Here is a 24,705-nt window from a genome sequence, read left to right as displayed (position 1 = left end):
CTGTGACTTAGTTATTTCTGCCAAGTCTGAGTCTGTTATATTTTGTTGCTATGTTGCCATGCTGCTACCATGCGCTCTATGCATAATCCCGAGATGTTCACTAACGAGGTTTTGTTGTTCATGTTATGCTCCATCCATCCATTCCCTTGGTTGCATTTATAGCCTGCTGTAGCTTGTTGCAAACTTGCTCTCAAGTTGCTAAATAATGTTGCTGCCAGTCTGTTAACATTAAGTTCAGTTTTGCCATGTGTTTTGCTAGTGATCCATGCACCCTATGACTATGCTATTGCCATGCTTAGCTTAATAATTATGTCATCTTACTCTTGGGTGCCTTCACATGCCATGAAATGGTTTGTGATGAGTGATTTGAGCTCGCAAAGATGCCTTCATAATTCTGTTTATGCCGTGCTCAGTTTTTCTGCTAAGTCTGAAGCTGTTTGTGAAACTTGCTATGTTTACATGGGTGCCATCGTATCTTCTGTGCCTTTTGGCTCGTGATCATTAAAGGACTTTTGTACTATACAATTAGTAGATTCATGCCATGCCTTTGTTTGCTATGATCTATTCTTGTAGCAGGTTGTTTGATAGCTCTAAACTTAGCAACCTGATGTTATTTCTGCCATGTCCAGTAATTTTTGCCAAGTCTGTGAACTGTTATTATTTGCAATCTTGCCATGTCCTTTTGAGCATGTTTAATGGTTTCTAGAGATAGCTCAGTGTTCATGTTTTGCAATGATTTACTTGTACTTCATGTCCAGGCCTTTTGTTTTTATGTTGGGGTCTTGTAGCATATGCTCATGATGCTTGCAAAATGACTAGTTGCTATTTTGGACAGATTGTTGCTATATCTTGTTTGGAGTGTATGTGTTGCACCGTTGCTCCGTTTTGAGCATGCTCTATATGAAACTTGCTTAGTTTTGCATGTAGTTTAATGTTACCTTGTTGCATCCTTGTTTTGAGTGTGTTTACTTGATGTTTGAATGTATTTTGCATCAATGCCATGTTTAACTTGTTTTGCTCATATCTTCTAGGCCGTAGCTCCGAATCTAATGAACTTTATATGTAATTTGACTATAATTTCATGTAGATCATCTTGGTGCATCTTAACTTGCTGTTTAACAACTTGAACATAAATTTTATTCAGGTCTGGACCAATTTCGAAATTTGCATATGAGGACTTACCGGAGTTGTTATATGTTGCTTCGGGCCTCGTTTAAACTTGCTTTGATGTGTTGTTATTGTATGCATCCTTTCTTGCCATGAGTAGCTTCATGTAGCCTTGTCATGCATCGTACTTGGTTGAGCATCATGCCTTGTTCATGTGTGGTGTGTTTACCATGTTGCGTGCTTCTTCTCGATAGTTCCCGTTTCGTTGCGATCGTGAGGATTCGTTCGTCTACGCTTGGTTCATCTTCGTGGCTTCATCTTCTTCATGGACTCGTTCTTCTTCCTAGCGGGATTTCAGGCAAGATGACCGTCACTTTGGATCTCACTACTATCATTGCTATGCTAGTTGCTTCGTTCGATCACTATGCTGTGCTACCTATCACTTGCTCTTCAAGCCTCCGAAATTGCCATGAACCTCTAACTTTGCCACCCTTCCTAGCAAACCATTGTTTGGCTATGTTACCGCTTTGCTCAGCCCCTCTTATAGCGTTGTTAGCTGCAGGTGAAGATGAAGATTGCTCCATGTTGGATTATGTTTATGTTGGGATATCACAATATCTCTTATTTAATTAATGCATCTATATACTTGGTAAAGGGTGGAAGGCTCGGCCGTATGCCTGGTGTTTTGTTCCACTCTTGCCGCCCTAGTTTCTGTCATACCGGTGTTATGTTCCTTGATTTTGCGTTCCTGACGCGGTTGGATGTTATGGGGACCCCTTGACAATTCGCTTTGAATAAAACTCCTCCAGCAAGGCCCAACCTTGGTTTTACCATCTTCCTATCACCTATTTCTTTTCCCTTGGGAGTCGCGCTCCCGAGGGTCATCTTTATTTTAACCCCTCGGGCCAATGCTTCTTTAACTGTTGGTCCGAACTATGTTGACTGCGGGGCCCCCTCGTGGAAACTCGAGGTCTGGTTTTACTCGTAGGATGTCTCATCCGGTGTTGCCCTGAGAACGAGATATGTGCAGCTCCTATCGGGATTGTCGGCACATCGGGCAGCTTTGCTGGTCTTGTTTTATCATTGTCGAAATGTCTTGTAAACCGGGATTCCGAGACTGATCGGGTATTCCCGAGAGAAGGAATATCCTTCGTTGACCGTGAGAGCTTATAATGGGCTAAGTTGGGACACCCCTGCAGGGTATAAACTTTCGAGAGCCGTGCCCGCGGTTATGTGGCAGATGGGAATTTGTTAATGTCCGGTTGTAGAGAACTTGACACTTGACTTCATTAAAACGCATCAACCGCGTGTGTAACCGTGATGGTCTCTTTTCGGCGGAGTCCGGGAAGTGAACACGGTTTTTGGGTTATGTCTGACGTAAGTAGGAGTTCAGGATCACTTCTTGATCATTGCTAGTTTCATGACCGTTCCATTGCTTCTCTTCTCGCTCTTATTTGCATAAGTTAGCCACCATACATTGCTTAGTCGCTGCTGCAACCTCACCACTTATCCTTTCCATACCCATTAAGCTTTGCTAGTCTTGATACCCATGGTAGTGGGATTGCTGAGTCCTCGTGGCTCACAGATTACTACAACAACAGTTGCAGGTACAGGTTTTGCGATGATCGTGACGCGAGAGCAATGTTGCTTGTTTTGGAGTTCTTCTTCTGCTTCTTCTTCGATCAGGGGATAGGTTCCAGGTCAGCAGCCTGGGCTAGCAGGGTGGATGTCGTTTGAGTTTCTGTTTGTGTTTCATCCGTAGTGGGATGTTGATCTTATGTATGATGTATTGGTGTATTCTTGGGGCGTTTGTGCCTTTTGTATGTATCCCCATCTTTTATGTAATGTTGATGTAATGATATCCACCTTGCAAAAGCGTCTTCAAGATGCGCTTCTATCCTTGGTGGGACCTTCGAGTTACATTAGGATAGGGTCGCATCTTGGGCGTGACACGCGATCCAACGAAACGAAACGTTGGTTTCTCTCCGTTTCCATTTCTTCTCCGGAAAAACGGAAACTTTCCACTCCATTTTCATTCCTATTCCAAGGTTGCTCCGTTACAACATTCCATCAAATACAAAGGAAAACTAACACGCATTCTGATGCATCTCAATGATTCACAGATCATAGCCAATATTTACTTCACAACTAAAGAAAAAAGTTGTGAGTGCGTGTACGAAAGAAAAACTACTGATGGGGTCACTACGACTTAAACGCTAAACCCTAAACATGATTTAATTTCCTGGCCAGGTAGAACTTGTCGAAGGAAAGACGGCTGGTACCCTCGGATCATACGATGCTTTTGTGCAGTTCCACTAAAATCGACCTGAGCATCCCTAATGGCAAAGATATTGAAGAAGTGTGATTAGAATAATAGTACTGGCAGTAGTTCATGAGACATAAACTCATCACAACTAGAAGCCGGTAGAAGTAGAGAAAGATCGACATGGAGATGGAGCTACGACAGTGGAGCAAGCCGGCTCCAAAAGGAAGATGGATTACCTGGGACGTCAGGCTGTAGCTAGAAGGGCGGTTGGGACGCGGCATCAGCCCATACCGCGGGGACCCCCGATTGGGACGCACCGACTGTGGGTTTTCTCCCTCGCCGATGTCGACCGCGTCTACGCAGAACATTGTTCCCTTCCCCCAGCTGCGGGATCAGGCCCGTCGTTCTATGCTTGTGAAGAGAGCAACCTAAGCAAGCAGGCTTGTAGCTTAGGCTCCTGCTAGTGTATATATAGTGGTTTTCTTTTTCTCTGCATATCAACCATTTAATATTGCGTACGTGTCATTCAAGAGTGAAATGATGGTTGTTTCTTCCGACTAACTTACTGTATGATTTGACTGCTCCTTAGTGGCCCCTACACGTACTCCCCCTACGTGTATGCAACAGTCATACGTACACATGGACGCAAAAACGCGCGCGACGCCCTAATTCATGCATGTCCGAGCACACAACGGAACACACACGGTCACGCTCAAGTGCTCAACCTACACGTGCATGCACACACATACTCAGTCAGAGTGAGCTAGTGACCGTATAAACACCAGAAAATATATATATTGAGCGCAATGAGCGTATTATGAAGTCCACTGACCGTATTTTTACAAATATACAGTGACACACAGTGTATTTATCTCGTTTGAAATTAAGCCATATTAACCGGAGAGGAGGCAGTATGGACTAGCATTACTTTGCTGTGTCCCGTCAACTTGCCGAACGAGGAGAAGGTTGCAGGACGGGAGAAGCTTGCGTGTGGTGGCTCGCAGGACAAGGAGAAACTTTTGAATAATGCAAGCTCTCCCTCGCTCAGGCGGTGGACGTGTACCAGTTAATTTGGTGTCAGATTGCCAGAAGCATACACTATACTACTAGTGCTATCATTGTTCGACTTCCCGAATAGGCGAACAGCCAAGCGCAAAGTTTACTAGTACTACTACTATAGTCTATAAAGGTACGTACTATACTAGTACTAGGAACTGGATGGAGGAGCGTCTGCACTCTTATTATAATTTTAAAATGTGATAAAGCAATCTTCAACACATTTGGTTCTCTTCGCGGGTTCTCACATCTGATAATGGAAGTTGATTGCATGGAACACTCGCCACAATTCTCGCTTAATTCTGGCTCATATCCTGTTACAAATAGTAGCGCTCGGTAATATTTCCTCTTTTTTGTTATTCAGCATGTAAACAGGTTAGCAAACCTTGCGGCGCATCTTCGTGCGAACCGTGCTTGCTGCACTTTGAATGTGGCCGAGAGCTGGGTTGATGAAACACCTCGCTTCCTACTTCTTTTTTTGCGGGGTACCTCGCTTCCTAGTGACCAGTGTCTTGGCTGATCGTCCTAAGAATGCTTATATATGAAGAAAGCTCTCTCATTTACCCGCAAAAAAGATTAAGCCATATTAACCGGAAAGGAGGGAGTATGGACTAGCACTACTTTTTGGTGTGTCCCGTCAACTCGCAGAACGAGGAGAAGCTTGCAGGACCAGGTGAAGCTCGCTTACGCCTTTTGACTAATGCAACCTACCCTCGGTGGACATGCATCAGTCCATTCGGTGTCAGATTGTCAGAGGCGTACACTGTAGTACCCAACATGCGGAGTACCATCATTGTTCGACTTCACGAAGAGGCGAAGAGCCAAGCGCAGTAGTACGAGTAGTACTACTACTCGAACCGCATGGTGGAGCGTCTGTACTCTTATTTTATTTTATCTCTGATAAAGTAGACGTTTATTCCGGAGAAGGGCGGAAAACGGCAGCCCAACATGTAATGAATGATATCGATCTACCAACCATGCTCGAATATATCTTGGCCTCCGTGCGAGCCCGTCTGTGTGTTCTCGCTCCTCGTCTCTCTCAAGGAACGGTGGGTTGGCTCTTTGCCGTCAATTGAGATCGGTTTGCTCACACTCCTGTCCCACATGTCAGTGATATGCCAAGAGGAGGTGCGTTGACCGACTGGCCATACGCGTACTTGGTTTTGCACCTTCATACTACTCCTCCCTCCATCATAGTTTACAGGGCGCGCTTCATTATGATGCATTTCTCCCAATGCATTTCCACCACCAGAGAGACTTTAGACGCGTTTGGTTTAATGCTCAATTAATTAGGGCGTGGTAACCGCAATCAAGTCCACAATTTTCTCTCCATGTACTGTACTACTACGGAGTGGAGTAAGTGCATGCATGTGTGTACCCGGGGTGGAAGCACTGCATGCATGTGTGTACGCATTATTCCCTCTAGTAATAGACGCCGTGCTATAACTACCAATCCTATTTTTCAGGCCGATCGCTAGTCGCCTTGGTCCCACAGATTTTTGTTCTTTTTTCTAAAGCGCGCTGTATAAACAGTGACGGATGGAGTAGTATGAGCGGATTCAAAGAAGAGCGTATTGATGGTTGCTTCTTCAGAGCAACTTACAATGGGAAAGGTGGGGCTTATGATTTGACTACTCATTACTCACTATTAATGCGGCGCAATGACCGGGCTGAGTCTCCCATGCGGTTGTGCACTACCCCCTCAGTTATTAAATATACTCCAGAGTATTTGTCTTTCTAGAGATTTCAACGAGTGACTACTCAAATATTTGTCTTTTTAGAGATTTCAAATGGACTGGCACATACGGATGTATATAGACATATTTTAGAGTGTAGATTCACTCATTTTGCTCCGTATGTAGTCACTTGTTGAAATCTCTAGAAAGAAAAATAGAATATTTAGGAACGGAGGGAGTACACATACAATGCAAAATGAGTGAATCTACACTCTAAAATATGCCCGTTTGAAATTTGTAAAAAGACAAATATTTAGGAACGAAGGAGTATAATTTTGTGCATGGCACATGGACCAGGATGATGAAGAGGCTTCTGGCAATGCTATCAAGCTTCCATCATTTGTTTACATAATTGACGTACTATACAAATAATTTTCCAGCGACATGAAATTGTACAATGGTGTGAGCTTTCAGCTTTTGTTTCGCGTGTCTTGCCATCGATGCTCTTTCGGAAACAATAAAAAACTAACTTCCTTGCTAATGCATGTCAATTATTAGGAGATCAGAGCTTATAATTACATCACAACTCAAGACAGAGTTGTGAGAAGGTGTTAAATTAAAATCGATCCATGCTTTCATTGGCAGCAACGTCCCCCCAAATCTGTCTAAATCAACAACGCATGTTGGGAAAAAAGTAGCTGTGCAACATTCCGATCATTTTGTGCAGTTCCACTAAAATAGAGCTGAGCGTCCCTGTTCCAAAGATATTAAGTGTGATACGATAATAGAGGACTGCTGATGAAACAATAAACACACAAATAGAAGCCGGTCACCTTTGCAGTCTCTCTTAAGACTAACTAGTTGGAGAAGATTAGGCTCGGAGTTGGATGAGGAGGATAGAGCAAAACCAATCTCCCTTTGTGCAGTCGCACTGAAATGTAGAGACGTTGCCCGTGTGACATTTTAGTACAACTGCACAAAACACTCTTAAGAAAAAAGTGATTTGTGTAGTTCACCAAAAGGTCGCAATAGCAACGAGTAGAAAGGAAACAATTACTGGCCAATAACAGTTGATGACACATGCGACGACAAAAAAGAAGCATATTCCTTGTCCTAAGGGAAGATAACAACACGGTTGTGTTTGTCTAAAACGGTGTGAGGACGAGAATGCAATATGGAAACTACGCCGGACGAGCTACGTTTTGGGCAAAGAACTATGGAAGATCCACATGCAGCGACGTGGGAAGACGGGCAGTGGAGCAAGGCCGGAGGGGATACCTGGAGGTCGTCGGGATGTAACTAGGTGAGCGGCGGCGGGCGGAATCTGCGAGCAGGTGGCGTAGGCCCTGCTGCGCCGGAGCTTGGTCAGAGAGAACAGCGTGTACCACAGATCGGGACGTGCTACCTCGGCGCCGTCAAACGGAGAAACGATGCACTTCCTCCCTTCCCCCGGCGGACGGGATGCGGCCGGATCAGTGACCAATAGTGAGAGAGAGAGAGGCCACCGCACTCCCTTTCCCCCGGCGGACGGGATGCGGCCGGATCAGTGACCAACGGTGAGAGAGAGAGAGGCCACCGCAGCCTTGTGTGAGATACTCTGAAGAGTGACAAACCAGGCAGGCAGGCTCCATTGTATATAGTGAGCGAACTACCTTTTTCTCCATAAAAATCGTTTTATATTCTGTGTACGTGCCATTGAGCGCTATAACTTTATTTAAAAATAATGCGGCAGCGCGTCAAGTCGAACTTTGTTTCGTGCACGCGTGGTACACGACCTCCCTAGGTAAACAACTGCTACAGGCGTTCAAATTAGCACGTGGGCTGCCATTTCATAAAGAAATGAGCTCCACCGTGTACCCGCGCGGGTGTGGCTGGGCACGAAGCGTGAGTACGTGCACGGTGCACCTATTCTCTTCTTGTATACGTACACCACCTACGTGGGGTTGTGTGAGAGAGATACAAACCTAGAGAGATATAGTGTGTGGGTTCTTGAGAGTTTTGGGGGGGGGTCAATCAAAAGATGTAACATATGCAATGTGTGTGAAATAGAGTCCTGGATATAACATATATATAGAGGGGGCGATCCACGAGAAGAGAGTGGAGGTATCATCGGCTTGAGGTGTCCATAGAATCGAAGAGAGGGATGATGTGTGTGTGTGTGCGCGCGCGATCGATAAAGAGTGCCATCGAATTTGTGTGTGCCCATGTCAAAGATATAGAGTGGCTGGCCTACTGGAACGTGAGATGGGACATGTGCAGTTTGTCTCTATGGCATGGATACCTACCTGCAGCGCTCGACTATCGGTGTGTGGTGGGGGAAGAGGGAGGCCCAATTAACTATAGAGGTACAATGGCTGGTATATGTGTGGAGGAGGAGAGAGGCCTACCTCATGTATTAAGGAGATCGATCTGCCTCATGTATTAAGGGAGATCGATCGGCATCCATGCATATGTGCAGGAGAGGAATAAGGTTGGGAGAGAGACAGAGCTAGAGTGTTGGAGGGGGTGGTAGTGGAGTTGCTTCTAACAAATGGTGGGATAGGCTTGCTAGACAAACGGAGGGCACGCCCGCAATATCAATAAGAGAGGAGATGGCTGCTTGTTGTCTGTGCATGTGCGTGTGAGAGACGGGTCAGGAGGCATGCACGAATGATGAGGGGGGACGATGTGGCTGTGGTAAGCAGACGTAACTACATAGGAAGATCAATCGCCCTTTGTTAGAGAAAGGAGAGACATAACTTGTGAGGTACGTCGATCGATTTGGGGGGCTAGTTAAAGTCGATCTAGGTATATGTTGGGAGATTGATCGGTATACATGCATGTGTGTGTTAGAAGCAAATGAGGCACGAGGAGAAGGATAGAGAGAGAGAGGGATGCATGTAGGAGGTGGTACGAGAGGCATACTATATCGAGGGGGGAGGAGTGTGCGAGTACGAGAACGATGAAAAGAGTGGTGGGAGTGAGGCATGGACGGTGATAAGAGAAGAGGGGAAGCTTGTGTTTGTGCTAGGCACACCTGGCTAGAGAGGCATATCGATTGATGTGTGTCGTAAAGAAGGAGCTGGGGGCCTACACACACCGTGGGTGAACGACCTAAAGTGAAAAGACGAATTTGCGCGATGGAGCTAGAGAATGCTGAGGAAGGGTGAGAGGGATGCGGACGTGTGCATACACAAGAGAAAGTTAGCACTAGCTACAAAGATAAGAGGGTTGTGTGGGTGTAAAAGACGAATTGAGATCATATGTACTTCATTATAAAAAGCGAATTCGGATATTTGAAGAATTTATCATAGTGTTTCAAACCGACGCATGTGTGAATATATATAACGGTGATACACATGGTGTGGTTATGAACATGTTATACTACATTTAATATATTTTATCTCTACTCATATAAAAAACGGAGTTGTTGATGATGGTGTGCCTGCCATCTTGCATTATAGGCCGACCGATTTATATCTGGCGGATAGCACGGAAACTATGATGGTTGAAGTTGGCAACAATCATGATTGTAGATTCTTATTGAAATAGAGAAATGAATTCAAATTTAGTTCGAATTGCAGCGGTAGTATAGACATTTGGAATGCACTAAAATGTTGGTATGAGTAGGTTACATGCATTATACAACAAGCGAAAAAATTTAATCAGACATAACACGGATTCATACTCCCACCTTCCATCTATATAGGGCGTAATGAGATTTTTAAGACCGCCTTTGACTATTGACAAGATTAATAGTACATGACATGCACAATGTGAAAATTATATCATTGAAAGAAGCTTTCACAGACGAATTTAACGGTGTGCTTTGTGTAAGTTGCATGTCATATATCATTGCTCTAATATTTGGTCAAAGTTAGCATCGAAAAAAGCATTAGGCCCTATATAGATGGAAGGAGGGAGTAGCTTTGAATAGCATTTGTATAGTAAAACGGGGCAAGACTCTCTCTTTGTGTGGTGTGAATAGTTTTATTTTTTTCGTTTTCTTTTTGGTTGAGGGAAGTGCGAATTGATTTGGTACGTACAAGTACAATATTACTACACGTTAGGCTTGTCCCTAAAATTCAACCCGCGTCTTGTTATATCCCGAAAATTCAGATATCGTGCTCCCAAAACTGGCGCCTTCACAACCCGCGCCTTGCTATCCCGAAATTACAACGCGCGCGAAAACTCCCTCCAGCTACCAAATCCCGACACGCGAAATCCCCCTTCTAACCCTGAGCCGAAAGGGCCGCTAGTTCAAATCGGTGGGGGGTACTTTTGTAACACACCCTACATTTTGGACAAGCGCGTCCCTAATTCATGCTTCACCCCCTCCCATCACCCCCTTTTCGCCATTCGAAATCCCAGGCCGCCATAACCTCTCCGCTCCAGCCGCGAAACCCCACCCTCCTTCGTCCGCCACATCACCGCTGCCCAGCTGGAGCCTCTTCCCCGACGACGTCTTCCACCGCAACAGCTCGACGTCCCTCGTCCACCTCCCTGGATGAGGATCCATCGTCCATCTCGCCGTCCCGCCGGTTCAGCCGCCCCGTCCTCCACCTCCAAGGAGCTGCTCCAACGATCGCCTCGTCTATCGCGACTGCTCCATCCCCACAGCGCCGCCTTAACCTGCAGCATCCTCACCGACTCCTCGGACGAAGCCAAGGCCTACTCGTTGCCACCAAAGTGGTTGTACACTCATCGCATCGCACCTTCTGCTTAACTCGACCTCCCGGCGCCGACGGTGCTCCATCCCGCACCCCCATGGAGCGGCTACCTTGAAGCCGGCGCCGCGGGCGACATCTCCACGGCGGCTCTCCCCTAGTGCGAGGCCCCTTCGGCGGCGGCGTCCATACCAGCCGGATCTGCTGCTGCTGCTCCGGCTCTCGCTCGCTCGCGCTGCTGCTGCTGCTCCGGCTCTCGCTCGATCGCTCGCTCGCCCAGCTGCTGCTGCTCTCCCCCTCGCTCGTGCTGCTGCTCTGCTCCAATTAAGCCACACTTCAGTCGACTGAATCGACTTTTGGGTCAGTCAATTTTCATGGGTTAGGGGGCTCACCGGAGTTAAGGAAGAACCACCCGCAGCGGGGATGGGGGCTCGCCGAAGAGGTACCCCACTATCTATCTTAGGGTTCAGGGTGGGGGCGGGGGGCCTAGAGGGCTGGCCGGGGCGGCGGTGGCGAGTTGTTTCGGGGCGGCGAGGCGGCGCTGGGGCCGGCGGTTCGGCCGGTGGTGGCTGGCGGCTCAGGGGGTGCAGGTTGAAGATGAACTGTAGGCCCTCCCTAAACTACATGTCAAGTGCCTCTCTGCTACCATTGCATTTAGTTTCGACAGTAGCATTCAGATTCCACAGTAAATTTCAGTTTCGACAGTTAAGTTCAGAGTCAACAGTTTTTACCTCATCTGTTGTAGTCAGGTGGTTTTTGGTGATGTTAATTTTACATCCATTTTACATCATCTATTGGAGATGCTATTAGAATCCCACTTGAAATTGACGATGTCTGTCTTGTGCTGCTTCAGCCTTGACGTCTTACGGCTCACTAGAGCTGCTCCAACGACAGAAAGATCCATCACAACAGAGCAGTGCCCTGGACACCGTCTATAGATTCCTCAGATCTTCCTCCACACCTCCGACAGCCACCTCTGCCATAACTGCTTCAGCGACCAACCCAATGATGCTGAGGTCGACACGGCTACGGCAAAGAGGTTGTACACTTGTTGCATCACTTATTACTATACATTCACGTCGATCCATTAGGGCTATTTTGGTTCAACGGAAAAACGTCGATCCACTGGTTGTTACCATCACTCTAAATTTCTACATGCTCTCCTTACATAATCTCACCATATTTTTTTCGTATGCATGTCAGATATTGTACACAGTCATGCTGAACATGTAGAGAAAAAGAGAAGAGTTTTGCGCGGCAATAAAATGTCATGCAGACATCGCTCCATGGTGGGTTCAATGGAATACCCTCCCCACCCCCTCCAGATTGTAATCCAGAGGAAGATATCTGTTCTGAGGCGGATTCAGACGCCGCTGACCACTCCTATTTACCCCCCAAGGTGTTTGCTCTACCTTGGCATGATGATGTTAGTCATATCATGCATATGTTCCCTTGCAGTGCCTACTTTTGACATCATATATGTCATCTGCTTAGTTTAGACATGTTCTGTAATGCCACCTATTTAGTTTCTATATCATATATGGGAATTATGCAGTCTCATGTCTTTTAGCCAGCCACAATATATGTGAAATGTGCAATGCCATCCTGTTTAAACAGGCATCATATATTTGAATGATATCTGGCCCATCCTTTTCTTCATTACATTTCCATTTGTCGACAATGTTTGTACATTAAACTACTCTTCCTGTGAATCAGCCATTTGGGTGGGAGATGGAAAAATCTGGAGTGAAAACCAGGCCTTCAGAGCAGACAGTGCTACCTGTCGAAGCAGATCTCTTGTTGGGTCCCGATAGCTCCTCAGAGATGGATTCAGAGATAGATGACCAGTCCTATTCCCCACTGAGGTGTATGCTCTAACTTGGCACGGTTATACTGCTCATATCATGCATACGGTGTCTTCATTGCATAGTTTAGACATCATATACACAATATTCAACACCATGTTCTTAGTTCAGACATCATTTCGAATGCCCTCTGTTTAGCATATAAATCACATATGTGAATTAAATGATGCGACCTGATTACTTAGATAACACTTAGGTGAATTATGTCATGCGATCCAGTTTAGTTATTCAACATATCTTTGAATTATGTTATGCTATGCTATCCAGTTTAGATAGACATCATATATGTGAAATTATGTCATGCTATCCGTTTTAGTTAAACAATATACATGTCAACTATTTCATGCCCTCTTTTTCCCACACTATCTATTGCATTTGTCTCTCATACAATGTCTGTACATTCAACTATGTTTCCTGTTTATGAGCCATTTGAATTGGAGCGGGTGATGCCAGTATCTAGCGGACTAAAAACATGGTCTTCAAATAAAACAGTGCTACCTCTTGGTGGAGATAGCACCCCGGTTGTACATGCACAAGAACTAGCCCTACCACACATAACCCAAACTCTCGCAGATTGTACCCCTACTGCGATGGACAGAGAACCAGCTTCACCCAATCTAACCCCAACCCCAGCCGATAGTAACCCAGTTCCTGTTGACACAGCACCATCTCCACCACAGAGCTCCCAAACAAGAGTAGTTAGTAAGGCAGCTCTAGTGCCCAAAGGGCTAGTACTATCACGGCGAACCACAACACCACCAGTTAGTATGCCTATTCCTGTGGAGGAAGCACAACCAGCTAGTCGTAGTTTAGCATCTATCGCATTTGATGTTGTTAAATCGTATGTGCGTATCTTCCCATCTTCGAAATATTATACTGAAGATGAAGGAAAATGCCAGTTGTAGGTGTTTGTCCAGGAGTTATGTGTAAGTAATGTTATTCATGGCAATTACTTTGCTTCGTCCCATACATCCTACCTCCATGATGGTTATAATACAGCAAATTTCCCATTTTTCTCTATAGAGAAGGACCGATTTGGAAACTCAGGATGAGGTAACCTGTGCTAAAACCTCTGCTATCTTCAAGAATGCTTGGTGGCAGTATCAGAATTACTAGAAGAAAACGTACTTCACCGGCAAAGAACCTCATCAAATTCCCTTACGTTCTCCTGAGACACATTTACTGGACGATGACTGGGAACACCTTGTTCTGTACTGGTCCCGAACCAAGAATGTGGTAAGGTCTATGAGCTCATTTTCTATTTCTAAGTATTATATTCTTGAATCTTACTGTACTCTATTCATGTAGAACAAGTGCCTAAACCTGAAGAACAACTGTTCTAATTTAAGATTCCATTGCTATCATAGTTCAAAAAAGCGCTAGGCGTTAATTGTGCGTTTTGCCACCGCCTTGCGCTTTACTGACCAAAGCGCATGCTTATGCGCAGTTATGCACACATTTTGCGTAGTTATGCGCAATGCGTTTTGCCAACGCCTAGAGCCTAGGCGCGCTTAAGCGCTCGCTTAGGCACGCCTTTTTTAACTATGATTGCTTTGCTCTTGTATCACTGTATTTACTCATACAAACTTATTTTTAAATTGAAGGATCCAATCGAAACTCCAATGGCACAGCAGGTATGTTCACGCATGTTTCTTTAACAGGTTTGCTCTTATCAATAGCTCTGTTGATTTCAATTTCAATTGTGTATACAGTTGACTTTCATATCATGCACATTACTAGCATTACAACAGAGCCAATCGTGTTGTTGTACATGTAGACCCGTGGTACCCATCTGAAATCTTGTTGTGCCGTGTAGTTTCCCATGCTTTATATTCTTTCACTGCTGCTTTGTCTTGAACTGATATGATTTGAACCGTGTCTCTATTTTGATTTGGCAAGACAATGCAGTGACCATAGGACATAGATATATGTTTGTTTGATGCTTTTATTATGTACTATTACTTGGGAATAGAAGACTTGGTAGTTTAATCATGTCCACCTTACTAATGAACTGGTACACCGAAATGAGTTTCATATACTAGTACATGCTAAACTTGTTATGTGTCTTCTTGTTTCTTCTTTTAGAATGCTGACAGAATATTGGGGAAGAGTGCCTTATTAAGCAATGGTAAAGGAAGTAATGCAGATAAGGTTCAGGATAGTGACACATCCTTGTTGGTCTCCAACAAAGCTGATAAAACAGCTAAGGAAGACTATCTTGAAGATAGCGAGACAACCCCAAAGTCCTGTCTTGGTTTAGTGTTGGAGTTACTGGCCACTACCGCTTGCACAAGCTATTCAAACTCACTATCTGAATTAGTTCGGTTTCTTGAGTCTCAACTACATGCTGAAAGACATCGATCAGCTGTGCTGCGACAAGAAGCGGAAGGACTGCGGAAGTCCCTGGAGCATTCAGATGCATACTTTCTGGTGCAACAGCAAGCGTTGGAGGATTTTAGCACCAAACAGGACAAAGCTAATCAGCTTGCTAAGCTTATTGCCATCATGGTGGATACCCAGGATAACGTTTCTTGAGCTCTTCTGAAGTTGTTTCAGTTATGCTCTTGTTTTGCTGCCGCGCTTATTTGCACTGGTGGCCAATTTTGACGGCCAGTGTATGTAATGTGCTGCTTTGTTCCCTATATTTGCACTGGTGGCGAACTTTGATGCCCAGTGGATGTAATATGTGTAATAGCGGTAATAGGCTAGCGTTAATTGCTTGCTTATTTATTTCCTTATTGTCTTGTTTAGTTGTTTGCTTGTAGTCACTGCAGTTCTTTTTCTGTTTTTTTCTAGTGGCCACAATAGCCTATTTTTGGTAACTAGGCCCAAATAATCATGGCAACACACGGACTGTTGTAACCATGGGCCTCCGGCAGGCCGTATGATCCATGGGCCTTCGTCCGACCGTAGGATCCATCGGCCTTCTATACGGGCCTTAGGGTCCATGGGCCTTCTACGGGCCGTAGGGTCCATGGGCCTTCTACGGGCCGTAGGGTCCATGGGACTTCTATGGGCCGTACGATCCATGGGCCTTCTACGGACCGTACTATCCATGGGCCTCATACGGGCCGTAGGATCCATGGGCCTTCTACGGGGCGTATCATCATTTCGCCAATCATGGGCCATACTATTCGTGGACCATAACGGGCCGTTAATAGGCCGTATTTGATAACTCTATGAAAACAGCCCAACGGGTTTTTTTACATGAAAACGGCCCAACGTAATAACTGTCCGCAAACGGGCCGACTATAACGACGGGCTGAATTTGGCCCACAAGCAGAAAATGACAGTAACGGGCCGTATGTAACCGAATGCTGCAAATGAGCCCAAGAATCAATGGGCCCTGAGAAGGCCGAAATATAACTTGGGCTGGAAACAGCCCAATGGAATAATGGGCCGTTAATGGGTATAAAGTGATACACTGTTCATTACGGGTCAGTTTCACCACGGGCCGTTAATGGGCCAAGAGTTACAAAGGTCCTCATATGGGCCGAAAGAAGTCATGGGCCACACATGGGCCGGAAGTTAAAACGGGCTGAATCATATTGGACGGCCCAGATGACGCTACTGGGCCTAATTCGGATAGGGCGTAACGGGCCCTGGGTTAGCGGACTGTAAATGGGCTATATGTGAACCGGCCGTTAACAAGCTTTCCGTGGGCCGGCCCGCCACCTTTGGACCAAGTCAAACGGGCTGGCCTTTTCACAGGAATGGGCCTCTGTTGGGCCGTGCCACGTGTCGCCGTATCATAGGCGCCTTCGGTCCAATGAGCGGATAACATCTATCGCAATGGTGAGCCGACATGTGTTTCCTCCAGCCAATGATGATTTTACACGTGGAAAATCCCCATTGGTCAGGGCTGTTAACGGGTTATCGGATCCCAAACCCGACCCGATAGCTTAACGCCGTTCCGTTATGGTGGATGCCACGTGTCGGTCACCCTTGACGAAAGCACTTCTGTGACGCGCGCTTTATCGTCATGGAAGTGGACACTTCCGTGATGATAATTTTGGTAATGTCATGGAACACTTCTACGACAGCACATGTATGACTATCTTGATTCTGTCACAAATTTGTCATGGATGTACATGCATGACAAAAAACACGTATTATCACGGAAGTGTATTTTTTTTGTAGTGTCTAGAGCAGTCGGCCAGAAAAAACCATGGCGGAAAGCTTTGGAAACGAGTGCTCTTGAAGTTGCGTGGTAACCACACTCGCATTGATGGATATCTTTGAGGATTGCTTGGCCTTGCTCCGGCTCCACGCAGTGCTGGTACACACCAGTGACACTGCGCCTCACAAGTTCTCTGTTGACAATGGTGTACGCTGCTGCCCGACGTTGCACTTGTCGGGCCGAGATCTCATCAGTCGGCAGCTCTTTGTTCACCAGAAAGTTGAGGATGGGATGTGACCATGAAGGTGGTGCTATTTCTTCGACTGCTAGAACTACAACTTGCACGAGGGCGGTTGGGCCGGGAGGCGGCGGCTTGGAGTCGGCTGCCGCTTGCTGAGTCGATGAAGTCCCTCGGCCGACTGCTGCAGTCCCCGGGCCGGGTTCTGAAGTCCCCGGGCCGGGTGCAACTGCTGCAGTCCCCGAGCCGCCTGCTAACTTCCCCGTGCCGACTGTTGGGGTCCTCAAGTTGGATCCGACTGCTTCGGGAGGAGCCGGCATGAAGATGGAGTCTGATTCTGGCGATGGCTTGACAGATGGCTTAAGGAGGCGTTGCAGGGCGACGCCGGCTGGTATTGCTTGCCGGGTGGAGCCGATCCATGCCAAGGCATCCGCTTGCTCATTGTCATTTCTTGGCACATGGAGGAACTCGCACCCTTTGAAGTATCCGCCGAGTTGCTGGACGAAGAAGCGGCTGCTTGCCATGTTTGCATCTTTGGCGTCCCAGTCGCCTGACGACTGCTGGACCACCAAGTCGGAGTCTCTGTAGCACAGGATCCGGCAAATGCCGAGTTCCTTGGCAAGCCGGAGCCCGTGTATGAGCGCTTCATATTCAGCAACGTTGTTGGAGGCGGCAAAGTGGATTTGCAGCACATATCTAAGCTTGTCGCCTTTGGGAGAGGTGAGGACGATGCCGGCTCCGAAACCGGTGCGCATCTTGGAACCATCAAAGTGCATTCACAATGAGTGGAGTCTGGTGCTGGCGGCGGGTACTGGGTCTCGGCCCAGTCGACGAGGAAGTCGGCCAGTGCTTGTGACTAGATGGCGGTGCGAGGCTGGTAGTAGATGGTGTAGGGGGCCAAGTCTATGGTCCATTTGGCCACTCGGCCTGAAGCATCTTGGCTTCCAATGATCTTGGCAAGTGGAGCAGTGCAGACCATGGTGATTGGGTGCTATTGAAAGTATGGCTTCAGCTTCTTGGCGGCAAAGTGCATGCCGTATCACATCTTCTGATAGTGGGGGTAGTTCTGCTTGGAGGCGGACAATACTTCACGCAGGTAATACACCGGCCTCTGGACTGGCAGTGCTTTGCCTTCTTCCTTGCGTTCCACAACTATGACCGTGCTGACCATTCGGCTGGTGGCGGCGATGTAGGGAAGCATGGGCTCCTTAGCAGTCGGAGCCGCCAGGACAGGCGGAGTGGCCAACATCTTTTTGAGCTAGAGAAAAGCTTCATCCGCCTTGTCGTTCCACTCGAAAAAAGTGGTCTTCTTCATGAACTGGTACAGGGGAAGAGCCTTCTCGCCCAGCCGACTGATGAAACGGCTGATGGATGCCAAGCAGCCGGTAAATTTTTGCACTTCCAGCAGTCGGGTGGGCACCTCCATCCTTTCGATGGCCTTGATCTTCACAAGGTTGCACTCTATGCCGCGCTCTGAAACCAGGAAGCCAAGAAGCTGGCCGGCTAGTACTCCAAAGACACATTTCTCTGGGTTGAGCTTGATCTGAAAGCGGCACAAGTTTTCAAAGGTCTCCTTGAGGTCTTCTAGCAGCGTTCCACGCTTCTCCGTCTTTACCACAACATCGTCCACATAGACGTGGGCGTTTCTGCCGAGTTGCTTGAGGAGACACTTCTGCATGCAACACTGAAACGTGGCGCCGGCATTTCTCAAGCCGAACGTCATGGTCAGGTAACAGAAAGCTCCGAATGGCGTGATGAAGGCGGTCTTCAGCCTGTCGGACGGGTTCAGCTTGATCTGATGATCCCTTGAGTATGCATCCAAAAAGCTCAACAGCTCGCATCCGGCTGTGAAGTCTATCACTTGGTCGATTCTTGGCAAAGCAAATGGGTCTTTAGGGCAAGCTTTGTTGAGGCTGGTATAATCAATACACATGCGCAACTGCTTATTCTTCTTCAGCACAAGGACTGGGTTGGCTAACCATTCTGGGAAGAACACTTCCATGATGAAGCCGGCTGCTAGAAGCCGGGCTATCTCTTCTCCAACTACTCTTCTCTTCTGTTCTGACAGGCGGCGCAAGGGCTGCCTTACCAACTTGGCGTCAGGTCGGACATGTAGCTTGTGCTCGGCAAAATCCATCGGAACACCCAACATGTCCTTGGGAGACCATGCAAAGATGTCCCGATTCTCACGGAGGAAATCGACGAGCTCGCTTTCCTATTTGCTGTCGAGGTTTGCACCTATGACAGCGTGCCTCTCCGGGTGCTCCGGGTACAAGGGTATTTTCTTCGTTTCTTTGGCCGGCTTGAACGAGCCCTCAGCTTCTGACTCCTTAGGGTTTTGCGACATTTCCTGCTGCTTGCCTGCCATCACCACAACCCGGTCAAGGAGCCGCTTCTCAGCCGCGATTACGAGGGACTCGGCTGGCCGGCTACTGTCTGCTGCACAGGCGGACAACTTCTTGTAGTCCCCAGTAATGGTTAGGATTCCCTTGGTGCTTGGCATCTTCATCTTGAGGTAAGCATAGTGGGGGACCGCCATGAACTTGGCTAGAGCAGGCCGGCCAAGCAGTGCATGATAAGGGCTCTCAAGGTCCACCACCTCAAACCAGACTGGCTCTCGGCGGAAGTGACCTTTGTCTCCGAAGAGGACATCAATCTGTGTCTTGCCGATTGGTGAGCAGGAAAGGCCAGGAACTATGCCATGGAATAAGTCCGACTGTGCTGAAGCTCCCTCTGTTTGATTCCTAACTTCTCCATAGTATCTTGGTACAGGATGTTGATGCTGCTGCCGCCATCTATCAGAACTCGGGAGAAGCAAGCAGCTCGCCTCTCCATGGCGAAAGTAGCATCCAAGACCAGAGCATACGAACCAGGAGAGGGCATCACCTCCGGGTGGTCTGCTCTGCTCCAGCTGATGGGCTTCTCAGACCAATGCATGAACTCAGGGGTCTCAGATGCCACTGCGTTTACTTCTTGTTGTCGTTGCCTTCTGTTGTGCTTATCGTCGGCCACGCTGGTGAACACGACATAAGCTCCATGCTCTTCGGGATACTCGTCTTGTATGGCGCCGACAAGCTGAACCGCCGGCTGCTGGGGAGGAGGAGGAGGCGGCGGCCCGGCAGGCGGAGGAGGCAGGAGTCCATCACCCTTGGCGATCCTAGTGAGCCAGTGGCATTTCCGAGTGGTGTGGTTGGACGGCTTCGCGCTGCTGTGAAACTTGCAGGGTGCATCAAGAGTCTGCTCGTACGAGAAGGCGGGCAGCCAGTTGGGCGTGCCGCCCTTCTGATGCTTGGGTAGAGGCTGCCCTTCCGGCTGTTGGTCTTCGAATGTTGCCACCTGCCGGCTTGTGGAAGTCGGCTGCGTGGCCTTGCACTTATGGTCATTCTGTTGCTGACACCGACTGGTGTCACCAGCCGGGGTCCGAGGAGCTTGAGGGGCCACCTTGCCCGATGCATCAACTTGAATCTCCGCCTTCATGGAGGAGTCGGTCGTGGCATATTTCTCGGCTATGATCAGTACCTCGTCGAGGGTCGCCGGCTCGTCGCAGAGGAGCTCGTGCTTGAGAAGGGTGCCCTCTCGGCACCCGGCAGTGAAGTACTCGATGGCCTGCACGTCGTGCACGCCCTCGCAAGAGTTGCACAGCTCGCCCAGCGCGTGAGGTAGTCGCTAGTCGACTCGTTGGGGCCTTGGACGCACAAGGAGAGCTGGCGAGGCTTGGGCGGCCGCTTGTACGTGCAGGTGAAGTTGCGAATGAAGGCTTCAGTGAAATCGACCCAGCTGTTGATGCTGTGGGGCTTCAGGCTGTTCAGCCATGTCCGGGCTGTGCTCTAGAGCATGAGCAAAACGTACTTCACAGCAACTCGCTTGTTGTCGTTTGTGATGCTGACGGCTGTGGAGTAGTCGACCAGCCAGTCTTCCGGCTTCACGGAGCCGGTGTATTTGGGCGTATCTCTTGGGAGCGTGAACCCTTTGGGAAAGGGCTCATCTCGGATGCGGGGGCCAAAGCAGGGCGGACCCAATGCATCTTTTTCTTCTAGCGCCAGGTATCGGTTGAGGCGGTCGATCCGCTGGCGGGCATCGTTTTCTCCGACTCCTTCCCGGCGGCCAAGGAGGTCGCCGAGTGTCGGGTGGTCAACATGCGGCGGGGAAGCGCGCCTCTCCCTGCGAGGGGGAGGGGGAGGCGGGCAGTTGTCCCGTCGTTCCACTGCTCTTGGGAGGCCATCTTGGTCGCGCTCGATGGTGATGCGAGTCCGGCTGCGGCTGGCAGCCGGCTCCTTGTCTCTTCTATTGCGGGCACCACCAGTCGGCGTCCGGGATGTCGCGCCTTGATCTCGGCGAGGAGGCGGATCGTCGTTTCCCCGGTTGGGCGTCTCAGCGCGGCAGCCGGCTTCCTGCTGCTCGGCAGCCGCGTCAAGGAGCTGCTGGACGCGCTCCGTCATGTGGCGACGCTCGTCGCCCTCGAGCTTGTCCAGCTCGTCTGCAGCCGCCTGGGCTGCTCGTATGTTCTCCGCCGGCGTGGCGTAGACGGGGCGATCTGTCCTGAACATGCTGGAGATGGTCGCGCCGCGCTGCCGGATCGCGCCAATGTGGCTAGGCCCACCAGGAGCCGGCGTGCCGCCAACGGCGTGGTCCATCTCATGCTGGTAGGCCTCCGAAAGGCATCTCATGCTAGCCAGCCTGTTGGCGCTTTCGACGAGCTAGACGTGGCGCGCCTCCAGCGTCTCGGCGTCGGCGTCTTCCGGGATGGGCGCAGTCAGGTCTTGCAGCGCCGCCTCGAGCGGGTCTCGAACACCTCCGCCAGAGTGCTCGCCATGGCTAATGACAAGCACCTCCCTGACGGTGCTCCCGCCGCTGTGCTCGCGAGGAAGTGGCTCGTCGTAGACCACCACGTTGGTGGGGAACGCGTCGAGCGATGTCGTGTCGGAATCGACAAGCATCGGATCGGTGGAGCCAACCGACTCCAAGTCCGCAGCGGGCTCGCTGGCAACGTGGAGCTGATCGAGGAGGCTGACGAGGCGGCTCTCGGGGCCTTCTGTGCCCACGTCAGATACGGGCTCGTCGGAGAGGTGAATCTCGCCAACAAGATCTGCGAGGCAGCTCACCGCGTAGACGACCTCTGCGTCGTGCAACGCGTCGGCACAGACGCCGTGTGGCGTGCCAGGCTGGCTGCGCTCGCCAAGGAGGAACAAGGTTCCCGTCCAGAACAGGTCTTCGGACGACGGTGCACCTCGCCCCACAGTGGGCACCAAATGTCGGGGGTTGGGTGCGACATATGCCAAAGGATGTCTTATCATGGTGGGAGCGAGTTGAACGTCGCCGATGCCCGGAAGCGGGATGAGGCGTAGACACGAACGCCGGCGTACTTTACCCAGGTTCGGGGCTGTCCTAGGAGATAACACCCCTAGTCCTGCTCTGCATGGTCTAAGCATGATCACTAAGGCACTAGTGGATACAATGGTGCTCCTCGAGCTGTATGCTAGAGGTAGAAGAAGGCAGGCACGCTCTCTCCTTCCTCTAGGTATGAGTCTTGGTTTCACAGGTTGGGAACCCCTTGCATGGGTGCCCTAGGTGGTTTATATAGGCCTACCCCCTAGGGGTACAATAGTAATCTGGCCGGGTGTAGGATCCGGCTGTCAGTGTCTCTGGTCGCCGGCTTCTCCGCCGACTGCTGGGGCCCACCGCCTGGTAGGCCCCGCTGACTGGTCTGGTACGGAACCGACAGGCCGCTCCCGCCGCTCGCGGGTCTTGTCGGCTGCTGGTTACTGTAGCCGTGACGCTAATGACGCATACTTGGTCAGGGAAGCGTGGCTACCGTCCCGCCGATTGGTGGGAGATCACTGTAGCCACTTCCTGTCTCATCTGGTTAATGGCGCACGGACCCCGAGGGAGGAGAGGGCCGCCTGCTAGATGCCGGCCTCCCTCGGGTCCAACTGGTCAGGCCTTCGCCGTCTTCCGGCCTCTCGATGCCTAGTAGGGTCCGCCGCCTGCAGGCCGTACCGATAGGCCGTCGTGGGAACAGGGCTCCGCCTGTCAGGAGTGACATCAAGGGCGGAGTGGCCACAGTGCCGCGTCGTGCGGAGATCTCCGCCTGTACGGAGCACTGTGGCCGGGCCTGGCCCTGGATACGGGGGTGATGGGCTTCACTGTAGCCTCACCCTGTCTTGTCTTCTTAATGGGGGCGCAGACTCTGAGGGCGCCGCGGGCCGCCTGCTAGGAGCCGGCCTCTCTGGAGGCTGCCTACTAGGAGTCGGCCTGCATCGGCGCCGCCCTCCGGAGCCCAGGCGCTTTCTGGCAGCCGGCCGCTTGGGCCAGCCGGCCACCAGAAGGTGGTGCTTCATCTCGATATCTTGAGGGGCGTAGCCGGCCCCGATGTCTTGAAAGGCTCAGGGACTCGGGTTAGGCTACCCTGGCCCATTACTCCGACAAGAAGCACCGAGTCTTGCGGCGGTGAGGACGTCGGAGCGGCGTGCGATTTCTCCCAGAGGATCGTCGTCCAAGGTCTCCCAGCCCCGACGAGGAGGAGAACCGCTTGGTGAATCCATGGGAGTAGCGACGAACTGCCTTCTCTTCGGAGGGAGGGGAACTGGCGAGGAGATAAGAGCGTAGTAACCGCAGGGCCTCGTCCCTTCCAACTGTAGATCGTTCCTTCCAACTGTAGCGAAGGGGTGAGGCTATTATTTACTACTAGTACTAGCATTATGGGACATTATGGGATTGCATTATACTGTAAATAATAGCACTAGTAAGAAATTTTTGGCACTAGCTAGTAGTTTTTGGCGTGGATTAAGAAATTTTGGGTATGTTTTTGCTATTTTTTGTACAGGCCAACTAGTGTCAAAAAACGTCTTACACTATGTGACGGAGGAGTACGTACTCGTACTATAGCAGTACTAGTACTACTTTTCAACTAGTAGTGCGAGGGTACTACTAGTGCTATGTACTGTACTTCTAGTATAGTGCACCAGTTTTGAACTCTTGAATCTCAGGGCCAGGGAGCTACAATTGGAAGTGGAGGGTACTACTGTTCTCTAGAACCATCGCTGTACTATCAATGCAGGGAAAGTACACCTGCATAGTGGCCTAGTGGGTACTCTCGGTTCTCTATTCGGCCGCTCCTCTCATGTAGCTGGCCTACTCAGCCGCTCCTCTCACGCACACACTAGCAGGTTGTTTATCAGCAACGGTTACTGCGGGGGCAGAACATTTGAGTTATTTGATACAGCGAGACTAGGCGTTTCACTTCCATTTGTGGAGGTGTAATGGATCTCGTCAAACTTTGTTAGTAGTTCCTTCTTTCTGAATGAGATGAAGCAAAGCTTTTGCCTCCATTTAAAGAAAACACGTCAAGAGTAATTTCTTTTATAGTAGACCCAATAACGGAGTGAAGTCCATGCGTGCAACGCCACAAGCTACAGAGTAGTAGTAGAGCACTTTACGTACAGAGCCATATTGCACAGTTCCCAATGCGCCGCCAGGCTTTTCCGGCTCCTCAGGCTTAATTGGGAGGTGCTAGTTTAAATATGCTACTAGCTGATGAGAAAGCTGCAAGCGAGGTGCGGCTAGGGCGAGCACGCGAGCCACGAGATGCTGGGAAGGAAAACCCGTTCACCTGGCTAGGCTATAAAGTGCACCCAGATTGTGGTGCCGCACGTCCGTTTGACTTCAAAACTCAAACTACCCGTGTAAAATATTGGCTCGCAGCGAAGTTACTATTTAAAAAAAAGGCCTCTG

This window comes from Triticum aestivum, chromosome 3D (assembly GCF_018294505.1).
Source record: "Triticum aestivum cultivar Chinese Spring chromosome 3D, IWGSC CS RefSeq v2.1, whole genome shotgun sequence".
Taxonomy (NCBI): domain Eukaryota; kingdom Viridiplantae; phylum Streptophyta; class Magnoliopsida; order Poales; family Poaceae; genus Triticum; species Triticum aestivum.
The sequence above is the reverse complement of the archived record's forward strand: the minus strand, read 5'-3'. Positions refer to the sequence as shown.